The following is a 25,302-nucleotide window of genomic DNA, read 5'->3' on the forward strand; positions in this document are numbered from 1 at the left end:
AAGGAATCTTTTCTTGTAGCTGTACTTAATAGCTTATAATGGAAGAAGTTAACAGGAGCAGTATAATTGCTAGAATCAAAAGAGAACATGTCTAATATTGCACTATTCAGTCAAATGGGTGAACAAGTAAAGATGGATAAGGATGAATTTACTCTTTCACAGTAATGAATTGATTTTAGCACTGCAACTAGTATTTTGTGAAAGTTTGTAATGTTTCTCTGTCAAGGGTCAGAAACAAAACAACCAGGTTTAATCAGATTACAAACACTAATAAACAATCTCTCTAAAATGCCCGTAAACTTCTCAGATTAGACAAAAAGTCTTCAGAGAAGGGAGTCCCTGGATTCCTCACCCTTAGACTGATTTCATCAAAATATGGAGTGACACAGATGACAGAAAAGAAACTGTTGGGCATGACAACTAGAAACAGATAATACTACATGTAGATGAGAAGGGCTAAGGTACTGATTTCCTGATTGAGTGGGAAGGAAAACAGTTGGCTTCCCGTGTAACATTTGAGGCACTACTTTGTTTATGGATATTGCCTAGAATGGAACAAGTTGTCTTAACTCCTGTTTAGAATTGCAGGGTGTTACTATAAGTAATGTATTAAAAATCAGACATATTTATTTAGAATAAGGCAAAGAAGGAAACAAATCTAGATAGCACTCTCTTTGTTAAATGAATGTAATACATGTAATGATTAACAGATTAACTCATTTTGTTGAGCAACCAAAATGTCTGTGTCTAGCAAGTGGCATATATAATTTCCACAAGGCAGCAAGTGAGAAATCACTAGAAATTCAAACTCTTGAGGGATTTCATTCACTCACAATGCGTTAGACAGTCAACATAATGTTGAAACTACGAGAGAAATACTTAAGATTATGTAGCCTGTTTTTTTTTTTTTTTTTTCCCTAGGTAGTTTCAAAACAAAATAAAAGATGAATTTTTAATTATTAAAACAGTTGTTGCTATGGTTGGCAGACTGAAGTGTATCATAATACATTGGTAAGCACTTCATTGCTTGTCTTTATTAATAAAGATAGCTTTGTTGCAGAATGGTTCTACCAAAGAAAATGTTACCTCAATTGTCCTAAATCAGCTTATAAGGACATAAAACAAGAAAATCTCAACTAATAACTAGGAATAGCAGGTCAGCACATTCAAACTCCTTTTTTATCTAGAGTCTGTTCACCAAAGACGGATATTATGAACGAGTTGATTACATTTTCACAGCTGGAGACCTGTCCTCTAGTCTAGTTCTGATACAAATTATCAAAGTGTGCCTCTCCTCCTCTGAAACTCTCTTCCTAAAGCTTTCTAACTGGCAGTAGATCTCCTTGAACTGCCCCTACTCAGGAACGCCCTCTGACAGGTGGAACAGCAGCTAATGGAGCAAGGACCCAGAACAAAGTGTGGGTCCGCTCATGTTTGTCTAGCATATGGTACAGTAGGAAGAACATACATCTGTGCATCTGCTCAGATATATTTACTAGCCAATTTTTCAACATGGAAATTACCCAGCCATGAATTCTGTTTATCCTGATTAAAATTATGGGGATTATGTTGGCTCTTCTTATTTCTTCTTTTAAATGAACTACTGATGTTGTTATCTGCACTTTTCTAGGCGTTTCTAAAGGACCTGAAAAAGCATTTACAAGAATAACCAGAACTGAAGTTTCCAAATACAGCAACTAACCAGTACAAATAATTAAAGAACTTGGTCACATTGGTAGCAAATAAATAGCCAAAGTGAGAAGAAAATATTGTATATTTTCTTCATTGTTTTCTGTTCTAACTGGCACAATAGGACTTTTCAAAACTTGTGAAATTAAAGAATACAGGTTTAATTCAGTAAGCTGTGTGCATGAGGAATTACTACAATAGTTGGCATACCTAATTTCAGGACTGTGTAGATTATCTTTAATCATTTTCTCTGTCAAATTCTCAGCTAACATCAAAGTTAAAATCAGCTGCTAATGTAGTATCTCCTTTCCTAAGGAATTCAGTACTGAACTCACTAGTGATTCAGAGTTTAATTTATATCATGACTACTAATTCTTTAAGAGCTCACATGTTTGCACAAGGAAAGATTAAAAACAAAAAACATACAAAAAAACCACCCCTAGTAAAAATAACTATGAATCAAAAAGTTGATTATGTTATGATATGAAATGTTAACTGCCTAGTGTATCTTCATATGCATCTCTTGGGAATGCCTGGGTAGTAGATTTAACTTCCTTTTACTAGACAGAAGGAATCAAAAAGTCTGCAAGAGTAACTGAATTGTCTCAATTATTTGTGAAAGAGTTAGAAGATACTAATCTTCCTTAAGTTGCTGAATGGACTAAATTAGAAAATGAGCTGAAGGACTGAAGGCAAACTTGAACAGGTTTCAAAAAATCCTCCACTGCTTGCAGAGTTTGTATTTTTATTTATTTATTTTCAAATATCCTGTGGCTAAATCCAGTAATTATAGGATGGAAACATTGCTAAAATCATTGGGGAAAACTGCAAACAAAATATCTATCTCCCTAATCCATTCTCAAGAAAGAAAATTCTTTGGCTTAAGAGCAGCTTCACAGTTCTTCAGTGTTAACCTGCTAGCTGAAAGTAGTTGCACTGAAGAAAAACACAGCATATTTCAAACATGCCAGGAAATGCCATTTGATGTCATATTTCCAATTCACGCTGGATTATGCCAACATTTGTCACGGTTCTGGTTGATGTGACTTATTCCTCACTCAGTTCAATGCCAGCTCTGCTGCGAAGTAACTGCAAGTGGAAATAATACTGAAGGTACAAACTCCTCTGTACTTGCCATGTGAGGGTATCTGAGACATAAAAGTTCTAAGAACCAACAACTAGGTACTCTCCATATGTGGATTATAGAAAATAGGCTGATAATTTGCCTGAGAAGCTGACCAGAACATGCTTGTTCTTCACAAGATCTCTAGAAAGGAATGTGTTTATCTACACTAAGAAAAGAAGCAAAAATTCAAGTATGTAATAGCATACAATTCTCTTTGGCCACCCTTCACCCTTTTAAAAAATGGTAAATAGTTAGAGAACGCATTTTTCAAATTCCATCACAAAACACAAAATTGATATGTTACATGGGAAACACAACAGCCAATGGGAAATGCAAAATAAGCTGCACAATATGAAGAAATTGACAAGGGAAAAAAGTACACCATAAGATGAGTGAAATCACTGTTAAATGCTGCCCATGGAATACAAAGAGATGAATTATGTTTTCTTCATAACAGCTCTCCTACCATATTCACATAAGAAATAATGTTTTTAACCCTAGAAACTGGACAAGCAAGATATTAAAGGATCAGAGATTTCACTACTTCTTCCTCCCATACAGCCATACACCAATAAGGACTTGATCCAGGAAAAGTGCAGATAATATTGTTTCCTTTTTTTTTTTTCTAAAAGAGAACTTTGTTCTAATTTGCTTAAATTATAATTAGCATATCTTTGAAGTTATTCACAGCTAGAGGCAATATCCCCTTGCCCTTCCACCTTCACTCTTATGTGAACTGTTGGCAGTTCTGTCGCCAAAAAAAGATGATCAAACCATTGGCCATACCTGCAGTATGAGTTCTGGCTATACAAACCACTCCCCACACTACTTCATGATAGAAGCTAAATTAGCTACAGCTTTGGAGAAGAACTATCTGCAAATGCCATCCTCTTCATGTAAAAACCCTGTAAAGACAATAAATATCCTTTATATTTCAGAAGAACAAAGTTTTACTTAAAGGCAATGTAAAATGAGAATAAGCTTTCTAAAGAGAAATGTCAGATAACGTGTTCAGGAAGAATGGAACCACAGGGAGAATAACTATCACTGCCCTTGCTTACTGAGTCCTTGCTAGTGGGCCTTTGCTTCCTAAATTGATTTCAGATGAATCAGTGACTCAGATACAACAAATACTATTAGTCCTCTCTAGAAAAGTTATTTTCCTTGAGCATAAAAACTGTCTCTTTAACTCTTAGTAAGCCATTTATTCAATCTGAGAAATTTCTCAGCCTTCATATTTCCAGCCTTCCTCTCTTTTTGTTGTCCTTCTCCATAGCTTGTGAAAATCTTTTCCTTATAACCCACAGTTGCTTCTACAGAAAGAGAAATCTTATCTTCCTTCTGTAGACACTGTCTTCATGTTCTTTTAATTTTTTTTAATTTAAAATACCACAACATTGAACCATGAATCAAAGACAAAATTTTTTTTAATTTCCATAATAAAAAGGCCCATCTATTTCCACATATTACTGTTACTGCCATCCAGATGCTTTAGTTGCTGTTGGTTTTTTTAGGACTTTGCAGAATAACTAGTGACCTGTCATCAACCAATAGCCACCATAAGCATAGATGTTTCTTTTCTTAATATTTTTTTCCTTAACTAATCTCTTCTTCAGGTTCAGACTGATTAATGATATTCACCATACGAAGTGACTGAATCACTGAAACACTCATTCTCAAATCAAACTTTGATTGCTGTACCAAACCATTGTTTCTTTTAATACACATAACAGATAAGAAGCACGTTTATTTATTCATTTATTTGACTGATTAGGTTTTTTTTTTTCTGTTTAGATTAGTTCTGCTAAGTCAGCATTTAAATAGTGAGAGATAATTTTTGATAGCTATTGCAAAATTAAACTCTCTACTACACCTTTTCAGCTTTCAATATACATATAGGTACTTGTTTCTACTAAATGTGAGCTTAATGTATTTCTTGACATAGAACAAGTTCTACTATTAATAACACAAGAATATAAAATTCAGGAAAGTTTTGAGTTTATGCAGTTTTTTTGTTTTTAAGTAAATAAATGAATAAAGGTATACGGCTCTCTCCTAGCCTTCCCTGGCCTGCATTTTCCTGTCTATTAACATTACTACAGACTGTAGGTAGGATTTGTAACTTGTAACTGCCCCAAAAGCTGCGTGCTCATTCCTGCCTTCATCTGGTAATGCCAATGGAACTCAATACTCTTTTTACAGGGGACAAAACAGAAGTTAAAGCACAGGTTAAAATTGCATAGATGTACATGAAACAAAGAAGCAAGTAGTTCTCTACAGTTATTTCTTTACATAAAAGAGTTTGTGAGGAAATTTCTGACATTTCACCAGGAAAAAAAAAAAAAAAACAAGTACGCTGTTGGAGGAAAACCTGGAACAGATTGCAATATAGCAAACCTGAAAATAAAACTCTGACTGCTGGGAGTAAACAAGATACCTATACTGTTTCTGTCAGTGATAGAGAACTACTGGCATGATACTCAAAGAAAGATGGGCAGCATCACTGAAAGCTTATCTGAATCATTTGGTGACATGGGATTTATTTGAAGTCATAAATTCTTGTATTGTTAGTTACAGACTTACTCCAGCAGTCATCTAAGAAGCATCAAGTTGTCATAGCACAGTAAGGAATCAGGTCCTTTATTATCTCTCCCATTCTTAGAATCTAACAGCATTACAGATTGTTTGCTTTCATGTGTGGGTTTCGGCACATGTTGAACATTTCTGTGAGGAAGTATACTACTATAGTTTCAGCTTGTATATTGAAGAGATATTGTCTCTGTTAAAGGTGACCTGAAAGTTATTTTAGATGATTGTTTTTTTAAATTTTGTTCATTTATTACAAATAAAATTGCCTAAGAAATTTTAGGCTATTTCTAAAAATTATTTTCCCATTTTCTGTTTTTATTTTTATATGTGCTGTCACTTGAATTCTAGTTTTACTCAAGAACAAGATAGACCGTACATGATTATCTAAATTCTGTTTGAAGCTGGGGAAATAATAAAGACTGCTGCAACATAAACCTGCTCTGCTCCACAGTAAGCCTACAATAAGAGCTCATCAGTGTTCTGTTACTCAAGGACTACCAGGCCTTTATCTCTTCTGCTCTGGGCCTGAAACTCTGCAGTCACTCTACTCATTAGTCTTTTCATTTTGTGATTGATGACTTTGGTGTGTAGTTGCCTTAAAGAGAAAGGCCAAAAGGCAAGAGATGCTGTTCAAAGCCTCCAAAGAGTAAGCAAATGGAACACACATACACAGATGTATCGATACTTAAACAAATCTTAAAAAACAGACAAACATACAGCACAGGATAAAATGTCTTAAGACTCACTAATATTATTTTTTTTTCCTTCAAGAGTGATGATTTGTATGCTTATAGGAAGATGAAGCGTATTCTAGTTTGAAACAGGAAAATGCATCCAGAATCAAAATGTTAACTATGCTAAGAAGTTTTCTCACCTAAAGCCAGGTCAGCTGCATCTGGGAATTGTGAGCACTCCTTAATCTTTCATTTCATGTGCACAATAGAGTTTAGAGTTCTAAAAGATCTGAGCAACAGTTCTGTACTGCAAAGAATAGAGATTTCTTTTTTCATACCTGTTAAACAGAAGCATTAACAAGATGTAAAGTCCCTACTGAGAATGCAATGTGAAAATGTACTCAGTGGTGCTTGTTTCTTTAGGAAATTATAGAGCTAGTAACTTGATTGATTTAACTTCCCTCTTTCTATCAACTCTCAAAAGATGGAGCATTCTAAAATGTACAGTGAAAAATCTTTGTTAAAAAGATTGTATTATTTAGAAAATCAAATTAGATGACTTATTTTTCCTTAGTTGAGAGCTGCACATGCTGTAATCACAGTGTATCACAAGAGCGTGAGGCTGCTTCACTCAAAGGATATTTGAAAATCCACAGGCAGAGAAACATCTAAAGGCAGCCTCTGTGTTCTAGATACAGTGAAGACAAAGGTTAAAACAAAGAAGTCAAGAATTCTGTTTAAGTGATGTGTACAATATGGCTGATTATATCCCAAGGCAACCTGACCTAGTACCTGATATAGTGGATGGCAGCTCTGCCTCTGACAGGGAGGACTGAAACTGGAAGATCTGAGGTCTCATCCTACCCAAGCTTTTCTATGATTATATGATGTAAGAGATTATTATTTTACATCATTGTCTCAAAGCTTGCTGAGGACACAGATGAACAAGTTCAGGCAAGTCCTGGGCAGGGGTTGAGAAATCCTTTGTCTGGAGAACTTTGACGGACAAGTCCTGGGCAAGGATTGTGAAATCCTTTGTCTGAGGGACACAGATGGACACTGCCAGGGTCAGTGAGAGAGAGATAAGCTGCAGTTTAATGGCCGTGAAGCTATCTTTTGTGTGGGCTTATCTCAAGGAAGATGGCCATCTCAGGAGGTACTCACATGACTCTTGCTCAAGCACCCAGGGATGTCACCTAGGCAGAAAGAGAAGAAGGATAAAATGGGGACCTACAATCTTGAACAACGTGAGGTTTTCTGGCAACAAATTCCTCATGAAGAACGAGAGGTTTCTGCCATGAAGAAGCCTCACAACCTGCCTCTCTCCCTCCCAGACTTGCTCTGCACTCTACCACTATGTTGAAGAAGAACAAAGGTGTCTGCCATCAGATTCCTCACTATGGAATTCCTGCATGCTGACAGACTCTCCTGGGCCCGCTACCTGAGTCCTGCTGCTTCCTCCTAGATTGGCTCTGCAGTTTCCTCCTGCTACCTGTTGCTGCACAAGGCCAGCCATGCTGCTGCTCTTCCCCCCTGCTGCTTTTGCCTCGGACCTTCAAAACGGCATGCAATGGGACCGCTGCTGGATCCTGGTGGTGACTATCCCCGCTTTACGCAATTTTTGCTTCTTTCCTATCTTTTCTATCACCCTCCTTCACTTCCCCATCTCCCTGATTAGGATTTATAATAAACTGGTTGGACTGACATATGAACTGTTGTTTCTTAATCTCACGCCAGGTATACAGATATTAAAAGAACCTCATCTCCCTCCTATAAATTGGAGTGAGACATATGATTCAATAATTCTATGAATACAGGCGAAGAATGATTAGACTCTGGTTAAGAATGTGAAGAACAGAAGATGGAGAGTGAGAATTATGTCCTTCACAAAGTGTGACTCCTTTTTCTCCACAATCACCTCTACTCTTGTGTTTTATAGGTTTTTTTTTTCTTTTGTGCTAAGATAAGAGATAAGATTTTCAGCTGTGAGTCCACAAAATGTTTCAATAAAAGATGAAAAAGAGCACTATCTTTTTCCTGTCATTTCTGTTATTTTAAATTAATTCCGGATTCACTCTAAACTAAGAAAACTGCAAGTGTACATTAAAAAAAGCACCAGAGCTTTCTATTAAGTATTTGAACTTTTAATATAGCTGAATTTCTAACTGAAAAAAATAACATTTTTTATATTTTATGACTTGAAATGTGATGTCATATCTACACGAAAATAGAACCATAAATCTGGGAGTCTCCTAGTGTTTACAATACATTTTAGATTAGAAATAGGGGGGATTACTTCTTAACTAATAAATAGATTAGCAGCAGAACCCTCAGAATTCTTTCACCTAATAGATTTCATTACAGAAATTTCCTCTTATCCTTTCCAGTATGAATAGTTACTCCATATATTTTATTTATTTTTAACAGTAAAGTACTAGAAAATGAGACATACTGATGAGATTTTCTGGAGATTACAACTTTCATTAACAATCTTTTTCACTCCAGTATGGACCTTATCATACCAAAAGCCACAGGCATAAGAATGTATTCAGGATAAAGTTCAAATAAAAGAGAGATATGCAGAGAGAAGGAAAAAACCTTACAAATCATTGAAATAAATGCTGCTAGTTTCTTTCATCTATTTAGTTATTTTTCGAAATGTCTTATTCAAAATCTCTGATAGCCTACCATCATTCTGAAAATCTATTGTTTCCTTAAACTATCCATGGGATTATCCTTATGTTAGAGATCACTTGTCATCAAAAGGATAAGATTACATAATGGGACAAGAAAATATAATGCTGGCAAAATGTACTTGGTCAATAATACACAGGCAAGTGTATAACAACTCCTAACATACTTCTTTTCCCCCTACCTTCCTCTAGTTAGAAAAGATTTTCTTACAAACTTCAGGAATTTGACTTTTAGACAGACCAGTAGTGCATTATATAAACAGTGATTGGAAAAATGGCAAGCTTTTTTGTTGTTGTTGTTGGAATATATCCACCTATTTATTTTTGACAAGGTCAAAAATCTCTTATTTCCACTTTACACTTGGCTGCTGATGAAAAGTGGCTGCATGTGTTGACACAAAATAACCCACAGACATCAACATTAAATAATAAACATTTTAAAGCTTTTGTACTAATAACTGAATTCGGGACAACAACTGACTAGAAATGCCCATCTGTCAACAACTGTGCTTCTAAAGCATTTTACTTTAAAACTATAAGCACTGAACATATAACACAATGAAGTCTAATTGCATTTCAGCTGTACAGTAATTCAAACAACTAAACTTTAAAAAGTGTTAGAGAGCATAGCTTCAGATTACTCCTTTCCAAAAAAAACAAAAAAAAACCAAAAAACCAAAAAACAAGCAAAACAAAAACAACCAAACAATTAGCTCCTTTACTTAATTTCCCACTTTTAATACCTATTAAGGAAAGTCACAACAGCACTAAAGGAGGCTAAGGCAGGAAAAAAGAAGTGAAAATATTAAATCCATCCAAATTGGTGCTTGCAATTTTAAGGTACTCCACAGCTAAGTTACAAATCGTTGTATTTCCAGACAAAAAAAAAGTCTTCCATTCACTGCAGAAGTGTGAAATTTTGAATGTGCATCAAAGATGTGTACATACTTTTACTGCGTACACCCATTAACACAAATTGTTTTTAAGAGGGAGTAGAGCATAAATTCTCTGGCAAGATGACATCAGCGTGTGAACATCTTCAAATCATGAAATACTGGGAAATGCATATATATTTAGGGTCTATGTATCTGAAAATGACAACTGTTTTTGTGAAAAGGCATCTGGAATGGACACTTGATAGTTCTGTTGTCATGGTTTATGATTTTTGTCATCGGTATTTCACATCATAATATCTGTAAAGCATTGGGAGTTAGAATTAATGCCTCACTTCCATGAACTGCTGATTTTCCAAATACCTGGCTCTCAGAAAAGAAAAACTACATACTCCAGAGGACTTTGCATTCAGAGGGGAAGATAAAGCTGGCAAGACACAGAACTCATTTGCTTTCTAGCAGCATGTGGGTATGCTCCCAGATGTTTTGCCTTCAATCCAGAGGAAGGCCTTTGGTTTTGGACACTCTCTCATTTTACTTTATTTATTAATCTCAATTCCAATTATATTGTATTATATCGTGTTATCTTGCATTCTGATATCATATTTAGTGAATTAACTTTCCTCCTCAGATCAGCACCGCTGTTCTGTTTTCAGGCTCATTTCCCTACCCTTCCCCCTTTTGGGTCAGTGGGGTTGTTGGTCTGCTGTTCCCCTGTCACAGACACAGATCTAGAGATAACTACATGGCAGTCTGTGTACACTTTTCATATCTGAACTCAAACCAATGCTATTCTATGGATGAGCAACAATAATAAGCTGCCAAAACTGCTAAAGTAAAAATGTCCTTGGATATATTTTCTATTCCTTTCCCATTTCCCTTAGTTACAAAATCCATATTAAGATAGATTATACTTTGTATGGATCTACCTTTCCACATCAATAAAATCTCAAATCTTTCATCTCTGTACATAATCTTTCACTAAAGAATAAACCAGTAACTAGTTTCAGGCATTTTCTGATCTGAGAATAATCATAGAATCACAGAATAGTTCGAGTCCGAAGGGACCTTTAAGATCACCTAGTTCCAACCCCCCAGGGATAGGCACAGACCTCTTTCTCTAGACCAGGTTGCTCAAAGCCCTATCCTGGCTTTCAATGGTTCCAGGGAGGGGCCATTTACAGACTTGCTGGGCAACCTGTTCCAATGTCTCACAACCCTCACAGTAAAGAATTTCTTCCTGGTATCTAGTTCAAACCTACCCTCTTCCACTTTTAAAACTATTTCCCCTTGTCCCATCACTACATGCCCTTATAAGAAATCCTTCCTCAGCTTTCCTACAGGCCCCATTCAAGTACTGGAAGGCCACCATCAGATCCCTCCGGAGCCTTCTCTTCTGCAGGCTGAAGAGCCCCAGCTCTCTCAGCCTGTCCTCAGAGGGCAAGAGCACCTCCCCTGTGATCACCTTCACAGCTCTCCTCTGGACCTGCTCCAACAACTCCATGTCCTTCTTGTGCTGAGGGCTCCAGAACTGGACACAATCCTGCTCCAGAACTGGACACAATCCTCCGGGGGGGTTGGTCTCATGAGTGTAGAGCAGAGGGGCTGGTCACACTTTTCTTGATGCAACCCTGGATATAGTTGGCCTTCTGGGCTGCAGACTAGTCCTCAGATTAGAAATGCCTCTGAGAAGCAAGAAGAGGGAATTTCACTTAAAGCACGGAGAAAGGCTCTGATACAGGGGAGCACAGCCCCTATATCTCACAACTAGGCTCATACATCTTCCAGTGATAAAGTTATTTTCAATGCTGGGTCTTCAAGCCATTCCTCAATAGGAAGTAATTATGCACAATAATCTCATGTGCTACAGAAACATAACTACATTTCTTAGAAGGTTGTGCACAGTCTTTAAAAATGGTAGAAAATCAACATCACATGAATTCAAAGTCAGAAGTCAAAAACCAGTGATTTTGACATTCAGTAAGATGTGATAAAAAATAATTAAAGTAGTATCATACATTTCCACATTAAACTTCTGAAACTTTTCTTCCACTTTTAGATCAGTTCACTCTAACTCCCCTTTTCATACTAGTACTGAAATGCACCTCCTTTTCAGAGATGGAAAGTAAAGCATATAACAGAACAAAAACAAGTTAAAATCTCCCAGAAATTAGTTTAGAAAATTCTTTAATTTTGAAGTAGTAAATGAAATAGTAAAATACATTGTTAGCTTATATGCCATACATCCCAATTAGGATTCTTCTGCTTTAATTGTATTTAAAAAGGCAGTCTACCACTTGATACAGTTAAACACCACAGCTGCACAAGTTTTAGACTTCCTATTCATTTACAATGTCTAACAATCAGATGTATAAAACTGAGAGGTTGGAAAAAGCAAAGGAAAACTCAAAATGCATAAGCTTAGTAGCACTTTTACCAGAACATAGCAAAGTTAGTCTTGAAAAGTTTTATAAATTCACTGATATGAACTTCTGCTGATGATCTCACTTTCTAGAAAGTAATGAAAACTATTTTGCAGTCTTAAAGGAAAAAAAAAAAAAAATGAACATCTCCTTAAAAGGGAACCCATAGGAGGCATACAAATTCTAGTGCACACAGAATTACAGTCAGAGTTATGGTTCCCTAAAAAAATAAGTAATTTGCTATTTTACATTCCAACTACTACGAGAAAGATCTCCAAAGCATCACACAGAAATCTACACCTAGGCTAGGCCACTGTCACTGGTTTCAAATCCCATGTATTACAGACATTGAGATACACACAGGTCTTAAAAGATTCTACACTATTCATTATACTAACAACTTGTAATCAAGGAACAAGGGCAAGGCCAGTCTGGTGAACCTGATGCTGATTAGCCCACAGATGTGTTCTCATGTACTTTCTCAGATTTTGTTTGAATTTGAGACCAAAATTACTTTCAGCATCAAAACATGTCCTTTTCTCCGGCTCAAATTTCAAGCTAGCAACCCTGATTAGAAAATGAAATGCAAATACATCTGAAGAAACAAGATGAGGTGATTCATGACTTCCCACTGATATCAGCAGGACTATACAGAACTGTGCAATTACTGTGTATTAGGTGAATAAGGCTAAAAAAAAAAAAAAGGGGGGGAGGGGGGACGTCTTTGCCAAACTAATTTTTTGCTTAGATACATTGTTTCTTCATAAGCATAGCAAGCTTCCAGGTGAAAAGAGTTTCTCTCATTTGAAGTAGGACAAGCTTCTGACATGTTAGAAGACTTCAGACAAAAATAGGGTAAATTAACATTATCTCAAATCCTTTCAACAACATTTAATACTAACTAAAGGTGGAAAAAAAAAAAAAAGTAAGTCACTGAAGGCTGAAGCAATCATTCAGTGCTGTTCTGGCTACAGTTTAGCAGGGTTTGGATTACTGTTTCCATGTATCTACTTGCCACTGCTTGCCTTTCAAGTTACCATTTCATTTTAATACACTAGCACAACTACAGAAAAAGCTGCACCCCGATCATCCTTATGAAGTGAGGTGATGTGATGTAGCTGAACATACACGTGCTTAATAATAGGGAGATCACTAGACTGATAGGAAAGAAGTATGCACCCAGATGTTGATGCACCACATTGCTGTATCTTTCAGATATACTGTAAGCCAACAAATAAACAAATCACACAGAGTCTTGGCCACAGTTACTAATGCATTTTTCATTCCAGAAACATACCTCACAGAAAGAAAACTCTTCCAAATATCACCAATACATGTTGTAATGGTCGGCCCAGAACCCCTTATCAGTCAATCAAGGTAAAACAAAACCATTTCAATTACCAGAAAGTAAACAAAAAGTGAAATCATGGACTTCTAGAACTCCTGCAACACCTGTTTAACTAAGATTACTTGAGACAAAAGGCTTTACTATATGTATGTCATGGAATTAAAGTAGCTGGTTCCACCAATCCCTCAAATGCTTAAGCCCCCACTGTTAAAAGAAAGCTCTTAGAATTTCACAGAAATCCATCTCCTTCACTTTTAGGATGACAACTCATCTGATGCCCTTTTTTTCTTCCTACTGAGGCCAGTACATGGAATCGCATGTTGCTGGTGCAGAACATCAGACCCAGTTTTCTTCTCTTGGCAGTTTTTCACTCCATTCTCTTTATCTCTAGTGTTGTTCTCATCTATGAGAACTACAAGATGAAAAGAGAAACAAAGAAAATGACTTAAGAAAACCTCAGCTAGTAACTTCATTTTCATCAAAACCTTCAGGTGTTTCAATCTCTCTTAACTCTTTGTCACCTGTGGTTCTCTTCATCTCTCACAATCAGTGACCTTCATGTCAGAAAAATGAACTTCTAGATATGAAAGGCTGATGAAATGCATACAGACTGAACAGTTTTACATCCTTTTGACTACAATACTTCCTCTCTTTAGAGAGGCAAGATCTGCTTGCTCCAAGTATAAATCTTAGAAGATAACAGGTGATTCTTTTGCTTTTTGAGATAAGCTATCATTAAATACAGTAAAAACGAGGCCTGTATTCCTTGCATCTCTTTAATTCACTGCTTTAGGTATTTCTCTAGGTAAAGCAATACAATTTTATTCTTTCCACAGCTTGCTTTTGGTCTACAAAGAGAAAATAAAATGCAATAATGCAATATTTACCCCAGACTAGTTGCAGTAACTTTGTATAAACAAAGACTATTACATAGCATTCCATTACCAAAAAAAAAAAAAAAAAAAAAAAAAGCTATTTACTCTGTTATATGCTACACTATTATTCTCCCTTCTTCCTCTTCTCCAGAAATCAAGCTAACAATTTGCTTAGCATTTTAATATATGAAACCTATACTTAAAAGGAAATGGGACTAGTTTTTCAGATGTTCCCCACTAAAAAACTCAAATCAAGACTAACTAGATCATTAGATCTACAAAATAGTTAGGAAGAAACCAGTAAGTTGGAGTCACTTATTCCAGAACTGGTGATTATTTAGCCTAACTTGAAAGATAACTCATCCACGGCTGGACTGATGAAGGAGTAGCCTTCAGCATGAGTCAAAAATGCTACCTCAACTCATTTCTTTGTGATCAAAGTTATTCTGACTATTTTTGATAGCTAAAACATTTAGAGGTTGTTTTCATTTGAATTGTCAAACTTGGAAACATTATACTTATATAAATACCAAACGTGTGCAGAATACTGCTTCAATTCTAAACTAATCCAAGATTTTTTGCTTCTCATTACCTAGTAAATTTCTTGCATCAAGGCAGAAATGCAACACAGCCCATATACAACAAATACTCCCCTGGTCTTCATCTTCATATCTTCTCTCTAGACAGATACTGTTAGGATTGGGTTCCATATAGACAAGCCTGTCTTTCAGAATAGAGCCAACTACAGCTGCCTTATATAATTGGCATATCCTAACCTTCTCCAAGGAAGAGTGAGAAAACATTTCTGTGCCGAACATGTTTGTTTCACTGCCAATATGAACACAGTTTGGCTCCTATTGAATATCTGAAAGAAGTCCTTTCACAGTCACAAGTAACTCCAGATCATAACCCCAACAAGTGAAAGTTTTTGGTGTTCAATATCTGCTCCAAACAAGAATAAATTGGCTGCAAGATGTTTTCAGTGGATTTTTTTTTTTTTCTTTTTTTTTTTCCTGAAGACTGTAATGGAATAGGACAACAGCAAAAGAATAGAACAAATAAGAAATACAAGAAATCAGAAGAAACAGAGGATCAAAAATGAATTCATCCTGGAGTTTTTCTTGATACTACAAGTTATAGTCCTCATTTCATTCCCATGGGATATCTACAAATTGTTCTTGGTCTATTTTACTTAATATTCCCCAAGAGACCAAGAAGTATGTGTGTGCACTTACATACATACATAAGGATTATTTCAAAGGAAAGTTGAAACATGAGCTCTTCCTCAAAAGATGGAATTCACCCTCACTGACAAATAAATTGCCAAAAGACGTTCTGTGGAAAGCCAATTTACATAAAAATTTAAGTGTTATTAAAAAAATCCAAAGGAACATTGTAATATTGCCCACAATCAATAGTCAAAAACTTAATGCATTAGCTGTAACATTTTACAGAATAATTTACTAGGAAGATGCTCAAGGAGCACTGTTCATTGTAAAGTAAGAATACATACTTCTGTATGGTATCACTGGGAAAAAAGTGTGAACTCAAAGTAACAATGAAAGGGTATTTAACATCCTACTCATTTCAGAAAAAAAATAGGTTTTAAATCTTATCAGCTGAATCTCAAATTGCTAGTCCTATAAACCTATAAAACAGGCATTTTGCATAAAATATTTCAAAATAGACATAACAATACAGACTGTCAGTGCTAGTTCCAGTATGTGTGCTTTCCATGCCTCTCTTAACTGGTTTGTTTTTAATGTGAAAAATCAACCCATTATGTGAAAACCTCATTTATATTCTCAGTGAATTCTCTCCTAGAGCCAGATCACATTTCCTCTAGAAATGAACATGTACCACTTGCAGATGTCTCTGGGAGCCAGTGGTGTTCTTTGGTAACTAACAGAAAGTAAAACCGAGTTATCTGCTAGCTAAGGAGATGAAACAACTGAGCACTGAATCTTCACACAAATTGAGATGTTGCTCTAACCCTAGATGCAAAGATCAAGTCTAAAAATTAAGTAGCCACATTGTACCCTCTTCTGCCAGCCAGCAGCTTTACTGTCTCGTCTCCCAAGCATGTAAGGCAAACTAAAAGCAAAACAGAAGTCAAGCATAGCATTTTTGCAACCATTTCTTATGGATGCTGCTGTCATCTCTCTGACCCTCAAATTATTCACTTGGGAAAAATTAGGAGAAATAAACACTTAATAATCTTTCAGCTCATAAATGAGGTATTAATTTTATGAGATATCATAAACATATGACTTGCCAACTTAAATCTTTGATGGCAATTTAATTTGAATAAGATGAATTAAAACCCACTTCAAAATTCCATCAGTACTAACATCGCAGGTCCAAGTGAAAAAAAAAAAAGCAAAACCAAGCAAACCAAAAAAACACTTATCATTTTTACAGACTTTTCAGTTCCTGGGGAAAAAAAACACCACACACTCCCATGTATCTGATGCTGAATCACAGGACAAAGCTAAAATTGAAATAAGAGCCCACAAGTCAGTGAAAATCTTTTTTGCAAAGTTTTCAAAGGTGGCAGTAACCCAAAAAGAAGTCTTAGTTCATCACATGGTAAATTTCCATCTTGAAATACTGAAATGTAATTTCCCTTAACACTCCAGTTAGAAATTGCATGCAATGGCTTATTGTTTTAGAAACATTATAAAAAAATCCTTAGGCACAGTATTGCACGAATGTCAATTTTTTGCCTATGTATTTCATTTAATCTCCATTTAATAGACGGCTGCTTCCTCCTAGTCTTTTATATAAATTCTACATTTGTTTTTATTCATACGCAAATTTTATGCATTTTTTTAAAATAGGAGCCATCTAATTTGGTTAAGTATTAATAGCTCCTTTAGCTAACCCAGTAATCTGTGAAATTGGTGATCTGTATTACACACAAAACTCCATTTTCCAAATACAGTTCTGTCACCTAGAACAAGAGATTAGGAATGACACTGAATCACTTTACAGATAAGGTTTTGAAAAAAAAATAGTTGTATTCAGATTTCAAATGGGAATGGACAGAAATATGTGTAATGAAAGACTCTGAGCAGAGATAAAAATGTGATTTTAAGTTATTCCTCCATGTATAATTAACTAAGTTGAAATTCTTAGGGAAGATCTTATAAAGATTTATCTTTTTCCATTTCATTCTAATACAAACATGGCATCGTAAGTGGATTAGGTGAGAGTTCTTTTGTAGATAAATAAGCATAAAAATATTCATTTGCTCTTATTCGAAGTCAATAAAAAAACAAACAACCATTTTTAATATTTATTTCATACATACACAGGAAATTTTGCTTCTCAGACTTTACGTAATCTGCAGCATCATTTATTGTAAAACTCTTAAATTGTTTTCAAGGATGCTTATCACAGGAATTACAGAATTAGAAGGGCTGGAAGGGACCTCATGACACCATTGAATCCAACCCCCCAGATGTGTAGATAGGTAAAAGTTTTTTTAAAAATGCACTGTGAACAAGTTCAAAATGCATTAATAAACCAGCAAGTAACACTAACTTCTAAACTTGCTTAATCTAGAGAAAAAGGGTAAGAGGTGACCTCATTTCTCTCTACAATTTCCTGAGAAGGGGAAGTGGAGAGGGAAGTGCCAGTCTTATCTTCCTGGTTACCAATGATATGACATGTGGGAACAGCATAAAGAAGTTCCAGGGGAGGCTCAGACTGGGCATTAAAAAAATTTATTTACAATGAGAGAAGTCAAACACATGCTGTAACTTTGTTTAGGTCTGAAGCAGAGCATAAAAAAAATCTGATAATAAAGGTAGATATCTCAATTAATTCAATCTACTTCAAATTGTGTTCAGTACGAAAGTTGCTACTCTTTTCCCCTATAATTATTTTAATTAGAAAAAATTAATAAAATGTTTAGTGATTCTGCTCAGGAATAACATTATTTTTAGTTTTATTTCTATATTCATCTAACATACCTTTTGATGATCTAATCTTATTGATGGAAAGAAGCCAAGAAATTAATCTTAAACTTTCCATCCTAGGATAAACAAATTATTGCAATCTGGAGTTACTTCTGTTCAGAACAAATTTAAGTGAGATCATTTCCTGGTTTCATTTAAATATTCAGCATGCAACAAAGTATTTGGATACAGTGAAAACATTTACTATGTCTTAAGAAATGCTAAAGACCTGAGACTACTGGACATAATGTGTTCTATTGTTAAGTGCCAATTTCAAATTGTAATCGTCTTAAACAATTTTACCTGTCCCATGAAATTATATTACTTATGATGAAGAAAAGACTTTGAAGGTGATAAGCTATTTCAGATGCATAAATAATCATACATAAGTGGGCCCCTTGGAATGTTATTAAGTACATCAGTAAAACACAGTACCACAGAAAGGGAAAGATACTAAAGATTGGTAATGTTTGCAATTAAAGCACTCCTGCCATAGAAATATATATAAAAATATATATACAAATATACACACACACACACATATACTTACACACTTATCTCCCTATATTCACCGCGTAACCAGCATAACAAAGTTTAAACTGTCTTACATTTACTTTCAGGGTAGAATCAACTAACTACATTGCAATGACAAACTCCTGTCTGGAAACAATTGCTGTCTGGAAGCCAAAACCACTGCATTCTAGTGACTAGACATTCAGTTAGTTTGAAGAGACAAAAGCTTAATGCAAACTTTACACTACTAGGGTGCAATGCTGAGCACAGTCAGCCACATATACCTTTGCTAATAGATAATGAACAGGGAGGAAGCATGAAATCTCATACAGAGATCTTGCACCTGCTTAAGGACATAAAAAAAAACACAAACAGATTTCCAAAGTAACCACAAGGTATCTGCAAATATCCGTCTGATATTTGCTCGGAAATATGTATTTCCTTAGGATCAACTCAAATTGCAGCTTGGGTCTAGATGAGTATACTTGCTGTTCGTACACATCATATGTTTGTGGAAGTCACTGACATCTTAAGAGACTTCAGTCTAAGTAAGGAAATTAAATCCTCTTACACAGCACTGATTTGGAAAAATATTTCCTTCTTTTTTCCTAACCAGACACCATCTCCCATCCTCCTCTGCTCATTTATAGGTGTTTAAAGCCATTGTTTATTTGATTCTATATTATTTGTAAGAAGTCTTCCATAACACTTCTACTTTCTTCAATTACATACAGCATTTATCACTGACATAAGTTATTGAAATGCTTGCAGCCTTGTGTGACTATCTCTTCATTTTACTAGTCCATGTTCAAACAACTTACATTTTTACCTTCAAAAGCGTAAGAAAAGTATTCACAGACACAGAGTTGAGAATTCACAAGGAACCATCAAATACAGCAGCAGTACAATAGAGAAAACCAGAAGTTGAACTTTCAACAGGAACAAGATAAGAAAAATGAAAAACTCTCAAATAGGGAAAAGCAAATAAAATAAGGAAATAATTATGTAAGTTCTTAGCAAGACATTAAAAAAATTGTTTTTAGAGCAGAATCATAAGCAGAACATATTTTAAGAACTATAAGAGTAAATGATTTCTTTTTAAATAAAAAGGCATTTTATCATTTTTATGAGATTCTAAAAAAGATGTTTTTCCTCCAGAAATTAGGACATTGAAGTATCACACCAAATAGAACAAATAAGTGGAGTTCCCATTTGTTCATAACAGACTCCTAATTAGTTTCCAGAATATGGAAAGAGCCACTGATAACTTGCTTTTAAATATTAAAAAACTTGCTTTTAAATATAGAGGAATGTAAAGGTTAGGATGTCTCTATCAGAAGCTTCTAAAAAGTTAGGATTTTCCTTAGGAAAGTATAATTGTAATTAATAGATGTAATTGCTACTATATGATATATTTTAGTGTAAATCTCCAAACTGAGAGTGAAAGAAAAAAAGAATGAACAGATTTATGGGAGACATTGTTTCTGAAAGGCAAAGTACATTTCCAAGATATTAAGGTATTTATGTTTAATCACTACATAAGCCAAGCCGGCAGAATTCTTGAACTGTGTACAGATATGACTGATTAACCTGTAAAAGAAGAGGATGTATTCCATTTTGTTTTACTTCCAGTAGTTGTACTAAACATACTCAAAGAAGTGTCCAAATTCAAGAATAAGACAGAAGGATAAAGCCTCATTTTAGCACGTATTGTCTGTTGGGCACTTACTGCTATTAATGGTGAGCACTCAGCTGCTGGTTATGATCCTAGAACACAATTTATATACAGCATAATAGATTGGACAAGGGTGATACAAGTTAATCAGATGAAGATTCACTAATAAATTAGTTTATGCTAACATGTGCTGCTTGTGATTAAAGTGATTATAGTTGCTCCTGACTTCTTAATAATAAATACAAAGAAGCTGGATGATCTACTCTATATTAGCACAAGCTCTTAATTTAAAATGTCTTCATTAATTTTAATTTTTTTAGCACCTGAAACTGAGTCCAGCTCTCTTCTGCAGCTCTGTTCTGAGATTGTTACATATTCTTTCAATTATCAAAAAACCTTTATTGTTTTGCTAACTTAGTTTTCTTCTATATCAGCTTCTAGGTCTTCACAGTCCTAAGCCCAGAAGGTGTAGTTCCAATTGTACTAATGCAAATGCTTACAAACTTTCACAAGATTCATGAATTACAGCTGCTTATTCACTTCCTTTTATAATGGTTGAAAGTTTTACTTCCTGCACCTCTATTTACCTTTCATGTAAATTTTACCTTCTGTAAAAGAGTACTCTATAAACTATACATACCTCCCAAAATTACTGTTAGATATATATTTTTTTTCTCTTGCAGTATTTCTATAGCTGTCATGCAGACAAGATGTGAGTACAGCTTACTAATCACACATTTTCTTCCACGCAAACACAGTGCTCAAATTTCTATGCTTTACTCTGAGTAAGAAAAGCCATTTTGTTCTCTGTAGGACAGCACCAACTATTGCACTTTAAATTTGACACATGTTTTCTGATTGATGATTAAGAATTACAGTCACTACAGGCTCAAAAGGAAAGGAAGATGTAGGTGGACAATTTTTGATGGTCAATGCATCAAGGAACTGCTTTCTCATTCTATTTTCATATCAGACACCTCCCTTTTTGCCCAACACAAACTCATCTTGAAGCTTTTCTTCCACTAGCAGAACTGATAATAAGGTAAGAATAAAGTTTTATGGCATTTCAAAAATTAAGGCAGCCAATCATTTATAATATTTTATTTCATTATTGTTCCATTAATCAAAATTGCTGGGTGTGAAGTTTGCCAGTGAAAAGTTTATTTTTTTTATCATAACCACGATATAACGCTGATCTCGCAATCTTCCCTTATGGAAAAAAAAATTCTCAATAACACCTACAGATAATGGACAAACTTATCCTTATGTACTACCAGCTGCTTTGGAGATACCACAATAAAGGCAAAGATTTCCTATTTAGTGTGTCATCTTTACTCCTGTAAAGCCTACATAGCTGAAAGTGTGCTTACTACTTCCTGTAGCTTACTTTTTTTTTTTTTTTTTTAATTAATCACTGTCATGGTTTTATGTGTTTTTTTTTGTTTTGTTTTCAGTATTCCACATCAAAACATCATGCACTGGAATTAAAGTGTTAATGCTCCAATTCCAGGTACCTATCCCTATACATTAGGGAAGTCATGGGATCTGACCTTTCTGGGTGGGGCGGTCTCTTACTGCCTGGCAGTGGGTGCTGGAGGGTGCTTTCCTAGCTGTTCCAAGCTTTTCAGGTTTGACTCGGTCTCAGGAACTCTCTCTCTCCTATCTTATTTATTAGTCTCAATTTCAATTCAATTGTATTATACTGTGTTATCTTGCATTGCGATATCATAGTAAAATAAGTTTTCCTCCATAGATTGTTGCTGCTGTTCTTTTTTCCTCCCTTCCTTCCTTCCCATTTTGTGGGGCCAGGGAGGGTGGGGGGGGAGGGCAGGGGCTTACTGCCCCCTGTCACAGGCATAGATTGATCTAGTTAACTCCATGACAATCACTGGTTTAGTTGTTGGAAACACCCAAGCAGTTCCCATGCCAAAGATTGATACAAGGGGAAACACGGCTTTTCTGAATGCATTTAGAGAACCAAAAGAAGGTCTATTTGAGAGGTCAGAAAAAAGTGATAGGCCTGATATTTAAATACAATTTCTGGGATCAAAAGTGATCTCTGGCTATTTATAAATGGTCTACGAGAATTAGGCTTGAAATCACATAGTCTTCATTCTTGGTGACCTAACATGGAATTTTAGCAACCTCCATAGGCATCCCAGGTGCCACAAGAAGAGAACAGTCTCATAGATATGAGGCAGATGATGTCAGGTGGAAATTTTTCACTGGGAGTGTGGTGAAGCTATGACAGGCTGGCCAGAGAAGTTGTGGGTGTCCCATCCCTAGAGGTGTTCAAAGCCAGGTTGGATCCTGGCAATCTGATCTAATAATAAAGCTAATTAGAGAACAAACTTTCACCTTCTGAACTGTTTTATGCAGATTTTTCAAACATCTTTTCTGATCTTCAAACTATATTTTATGTTATTTCATCTTTGTCCATAAACAGCTCCTCCTTTAAGTTTTGTTCATGTCCCAGCTCTTATTCCCAATGAGAAAGAAGGTGGGAAAAACTGTCTTTTACACACAATTTTACACACTTTTAGCACAATCCAACATTCAGAAGAACAATTTGAATTTCACAACAGAACAACAAGAAATGAAGAATCTGAGAAATGAAAGTAAAGTGCAAGAAGAGAAGTATAGGAGCAAGCAGGAATAAATAAATAAATAAATAAATAATGCTGTAACAGTTATTTTCCTTCTTCCATACTCAAAAAAAAAAAAAAAAAAACACCAACCATATCACAAATCCCAAAATTTTAAGTAAGGTCAATGGGCATATATTGCCAAGGAAAAAAAATCAGATGCTACATTGCCTCATTCGCTGCTCTACTACTACAGAGCATGCTAAACTCCTACTTCACCATGTCTCAGGTTCAGCCATACTGTTTCTGCAGCGGCTTGTTCCAGCACTTCACACTCATTGATTCAGAATCATTGTCAGCAACATACTCATTTACCGCCCCAAAGTACTGAACCTTCACTTCTGCATATTGAATCATTCACCTTTTCCTTCAACAGCTTCTACAACTCATTGTAGAAAACTCCACATGGAAACATATCCATCCGATATTTTCCCACAGTATAACATCAGTGAACAAAGCATATTGCTACTGATTTTCTGCTAGTTAATTGCACAACAGGGTCTCATCAGCACATGCCACCTCTTCCTCCGGTGATATTCCAAAAGATTTACTCTTGGGCCAGTCCATGATCACTTCCAAGATTCCTGAATGACTGGGGTTTCCTATTTGAGCCCACTGCATGATCAGGATAACATATAACATGATCAGGATAACATGATGTGAAAGGAGTCTTCCTTTGAATGTCCAGCCCAGCACAAGAAATATGGGTGCCAAAAGCAACTGTGCTTCAGCATCAACCACTTCAAAGCAGTTCATATCTCTTCATGTGCTACCAATATCTCTTTTTTCAGATGGAGAACAGGCCTCAGAGCCTCTTTACCCTGTACTCCAAAACCATAGGGGTTGGCCTCAAATCTGTCCTGATACTTACTAAACAGATGTTCCAGGTGGGACCATTCTTCCCAGGTGTAATATAGAACATCATTTTCATATTTTGTCCTGCTCATACTAGCCTAAGAATTACTACATTAACTACTTCCTATCTAATTTGTTTAAAGGCTTCTTGTTACTGAGGACCCCAGTTGAAATCATTCTTCTTCTGGGTCATTTAGTAAGAGAAGGTTTACAATCAGGCTATAATCCAGAATGCGCAAATTCCAAAAACCTACAACAACAGTTCTGCTCACAAGAAAGCAAAATTGTTTCTGACAGGTTCTTAGGGATACCAGGCAAAGTATTTACAAGTATGCCAAAAAACATATATACACAAAAGAGTCACACTCACCCAAACTGCTGAAGAGAATCTCTGGTTATGCAGCACAGCTTCACAGGAAGCAGCCCAGGTCCAAGAGAAGCTCCCTAATCAGTGGCCAGCCCTTACATGAGCCTAGGGTGGCTCCACCCCCTCTAATCACATAGGGAACACTGGTGCAAACAGTCTGTACTCTCATGGCTAGCCACACCCCTTCACCAGGTGCTCAGTTACCAGTTTAAGCTGTGACCTAGCAGTTCCCCTATAACATCTGAGGAAGCTTTTTTTCCCCTTTTTGCTAGTTAGTGGAGACATAGAAGTTAGTTTGTTGATCACATCCATGGGTATCTGACAACATCCATCTTGCTATTTTATTCCTAAGAACAGGATCTCCTGTGCAGGTTCTTGATCTTACTTTGTTTTATATCAAAACTGGCTTTCAAACTGATGAAATGAGGGCATTGTCCAAATGCCTTCTGAATATTGACAGGCATGGGGCATCAACCGTATATCTAGAAAGCCTGTTCCAGTGTTTGACCACCCTAGTGGTAAAAACATTTTCTTAATATCCAGTCTGGACCTCCCCTGGAAGAACTATATGTCATTCTCCTGCAACCTGCCACACGTTGCCAGGGAGCAGATCTGAGCATGCCCCTCTGTTTCCCCTCTTCAGAGAGCCGCAGAGTTGAGTGATGTCACCTCTCAGCCCCTCTTCTCCAAGTGTACACAGCCTCTCCTCACAGAGCATAACTTCCTGCATTACTACCAGCTTTGTTGCCTTGCTCTGGATGCTTTCGAGTATATCAACACCCTCACTGCAAAATTCAATATGAAACTGCACCAAATATAGTGGGAGAATCACACCACTCTGACTGGCTGGAGATGCTGTCTTAAATATACTCCAAATTTAATATGAAATAAGCATGATTTTGCTCCTATTTGTTAAATCCTGCAAGGAGTTTAAATAGCCTTTTTGTTTTGTTTTATTTGACCATGTTAACATGT

At 35.9% G+C, this 25,302-nt stretch overlaps 1 long non-coding RNA gene across 1 annotated transcript; it reads right to left on the reverse strand.

The window, feature by feature from the left end:
- Window positions 1-2,427: 2,427 nt before the first annotated feature.
- LOC116226543 (uncharacterized) lies at window positions 2,428-24,386 on the reverse strand. The gene is made up of 3 exons (XR_004166351.2): window positions 24,331-24,386; window positions 3,602-3,720; window positions 2,428-2,778 (listed from the first exon to the last, which is right to left on the reverse strand). It is a non-coding gene; the product is annotated as an uncharacterized LOC116226543 (long non-coding RNA).
- Window positions 24,387-25,302: the final 916 nt, after the last annotated feature.

Source organism: Phasianus colchicus, chromosome 3 (assembly GCF_987193195.1).
Source record: "Phasianus colchicus chromosome 3, bPhaCol1.hap1.1, whole genome shotgun sequence".
NCBI classification, from domain to species: domain Eukaryota; kingdom Metazoa; phylum Chordata; class Aves; order Galliformes; family Phasianidae; genus Phasianus; species Phasianus colchicus.